Source organism: Emiliania huxleyi (assembly GCF_000372725.1).
Source record: "Emiliania huxleyi CCMP1516 unplaced genomic scaffold EMIHUscaffold_97, whole genome shotgun sequence".
Lineage (NCBI taxonomy): Eukaryota > Haptophyta > Isochrysidales > Noelaerhabdaceae > Emiliania > Emiliania huxleyi.
The window spans coordinates 73,930-77,211 of NW_005194814.1; positions in this window are offsets into that span (position 1 = coordinate 73,930).

Below are 3,282 nucleotides of genomic sequence, written 5' to 3' on the forward strand. Positions count from 1 at the left end.
GCCAGGCAAGGCGCCGATGCCGCCGCCGTCGCCGCCGCCCTACCCGCCTGGTGCGGCGCCAACGCCCCCGCCGTCGCCGCCTCCCGATCCCCCTGGTGCTGCGCCAACGCCCCCGCCGTCGCCACCGCCCTATCCGCCTGGGGTAGCGCCAACACCCCCGCCGTCGCCACCGCCCTATCCGCCTGGTGTAGCGCCAACGCCCCCGCCGTCGCCGCCGCCCTACCCACCCGATAGGGCGCCACTGCCGCCGCCGCCGTCGCCACCGTTGCCAGCGCCCCCAGCCCCGCCCCCGGAGCCCCCGTCACCCCCCAACCCACCCGATAGGGCGCCACTGCCGCCGCCGCCGTCGCCACCGTTGCCAGCGCCCCCAGCCCCGCCCCCGGAGCCCCCGTCACCCCCCAACCCACCCTTACCGCCGCCCTCGCCACCGAGCCCACCTGCGTCGCCGTCGCCGCCGCCAGCCCCACCCTCGCCGCCCGCCTCGCCCTCTCCGCCTCCTTCACCACCAGCTCCGCCCACACCGCCGTCGCCGCCTCCTGCGCCCCCAACGCCGCCTGCCCCGCCTTTCATACCGCCACCTGACACTGAGGACCCACTGCCGCCGCCGTATCCACCTGGCGAGGCCCCCACGCCACCTCCGTCGCCGCCGCCCTATCCTCCAGGCAGGCTGCCGACGCCTCCGCCCTCGCCACCACCGTACCCGCCCGGTAAGGTGCCGACGCCGCCTCCCTTCCCTCCGGGCAAGGCGCCGGTGCCGCCGCCGTCGCCACCGCCCTACCCGCCGGGCAAGGCGCCGACACCGCCGCCGTCGCCACCGCCCCATCCGCCTGGTGCGGCGCCAACGCCCCCGCCGTCGCCGCCGCCCTATCCGCCCGACAAGGCGCCGCTGCCGCCGCCGCCCTCACCGCCAGTCCCTCTGCCCCCAGCACCGCCCCCGGAGCCCCCCTCACCCCCCAATCCACCATCGCCGCCGCCAGTGCCACCGAGCCCACCTGCGTCGCCGTCGCCGCCGCCAGCCCCACCCTCGCCGCCCGCCTCGCCGTCTCCGCCCCCTTCACCACCAGCTCCGCCCACACCGCCGTCGCCGCCGCCCGCGCCACCGACCCCACCCGCCCCACCGGCACCGCCCCCGCCACCGTCGCCTCCGCCTCACCCGCCGGGCAAGGCGCCGACACCGCCGCCGTCGCCACCGCCCTATCCGCCTGGTGCAGCACCAACGCCCCCGCCGTCGCCGCCGCCCTATCCACCTGGCGCTGCTCCGAACCCGCCGTTGGCCGACATGCCCGCACCGCCACCCTATCCACCCACAAACGCACCCACGCCCCCGCCCTCGCCGCCGCCCTACCCGCCCGCCAAGGCGCCGTCGCCCCCGCCCTCGCCGCCGCCCTACCCGCCTGGCGACGCGCCAGCGCCGCCTCCCTTCCCTCCGGGCAAGGCGCCCGTGCCGCCGCCGTCGCCGCCGCCCTACCCGCCGGGCAAGGCACCGATGCCGCCGCCGTCGCCGCCGCCCTACCCGCCTGGTGCGGCGCCAACGCCCCCGCCGTCGCCGCCGCCCTATCCGCCCGACAAGGCGCCGCTGCCGCCGCCGCCGTCGCCACCGTTGCCAGGGCCGCCCTTCCCGCCTCCACTGCCACCCTACCCGCCCGATGATGCCCCCACGCCACCCCCATCGCCGCCGCCATACCCGCCCGCCAAGGCGCCGTCGCCGCCGCCCTCGCCGCCGCCCTACCCGCCTGGCGACGCGCCAGCGCCGCCTCCCTTCCCTCCGGGCAAGGCGCCCGTGCCGCCGCCGTCGCCACCGCCCTACCCGCCGGGCAAGGCGCCGATGCCGCCGCCGTCGCCGCCGCCCTACCCGCCTGGAGACGCGCCAACGCCCCCGCCGTCGCCGCCGCCCTACCCGCCCGACAAGGCGCCGCTGCCGCCGCCGCCGTCGCCCCCCCAGCCAGCGCCCCCAGCACCCCCCCCGGATCCCCCCTCACCCCCATACCCACCGTTGCCGCCGCCCTCGCCACCGAGCCCACCTGCGTCGCCGTCGCCGCCGCCAACCCCACCCTCGCCGCCCGCCTCGCCCTTTCCGCCCCCTTCACCACCAGCTCCGCCCACACCGCCGTCGCCGCCTCCTGCGCCCCCGACGCCGCCTGCCCCGCCTTTCATGCCTCCACCATGTGACACCTATTGTGCCAGCCACGAGTCGTGGTGCGATCGGAGGCGGATCACTCGATACGATAGCACCGAGCTGCGCGCAAACGACGGCCAATGCTGCGCCTACAGCAACAGCGACGCCAAGTTCTGCGGCTACGAGGTCTCATCTGACCAGACGCAGTGTATCCTCTTTGTCGGCGCCACGTGCACCACGCTTCCCCCGCCAGACGAAGAACGACGTAGGCTGCAGCTAGGGGCTGATATTACGGTGGACCCATATGAGACGCACCTCAAGATGAGGTCTCCGCCTTCGCCACCACCTTACCCGCCCGCCAAGGCACCGCTGCCGCCGCCCTCGCCGCCGCCCTACCCGCCCGCCAAGGCTCCCTCGCCGCCCCCGTCGCCGCCGCCCTATCCGCCAACCAAGGCGCCATCGCCCCCGCCATCGCCGCCGCCCTATCCACCAGCCAGGGCGCCGTCGCCGCCGCCGTCGCCGCCGCCCTATCCACCAGCCAGGGCTCCCTCGCCGCCACCGTCGCCGCCGCCCTATCCACCAGCCAAGGCCCCCTCGCCGCCGCCGTCGCCGCCGCCCTATCCACCAGCCAAGGCGCCCTCGCCCCCGCCGTCGCCGCCGCCCTACCCGCCCGCCAAGGCGCCCTCGCCCCCGCCCTCGCCGCCGCCCTATCCACCTGGCGACGCGCCAGCGCCGCCTCCCTTCCCTCCGGGCAAGGCGCCCGTGCCGCCGCCGTCGCCGCCGCCCTACCCGCCGGGCAAGGCGCCGATGCCGCCGCCGTCGCCGCCGCCCTACCCGCCTGGCGACGCGCCAACGCCCCCGCCGTCGCCGCCGCCCTACCCGCCCGACAAGGCGCCGCTGCCGCCGCCGCCGTCGCCACCGTTGCCAGGGCCGCCCTTCCCGCCTCCACTGCCGCCCTACCCGCCGGAGGATGCCCCCACGCCACCCCCGTCGCCGCCTCCTTACCCGCCCGAAAAGGCGCCGTCGCCGCCGCCCTCGCCGCCGCCCTACCCGCCTGAGAAGGCGCCGGCGCCGCCTCCTTTCCCTCCGGGCAAGGCGCCCGAGCAGCCGCCGTCGCCTCCGCCCTCAAAGCCGTCAGAGGGGACGACGCCGCCGCCATCACTGTC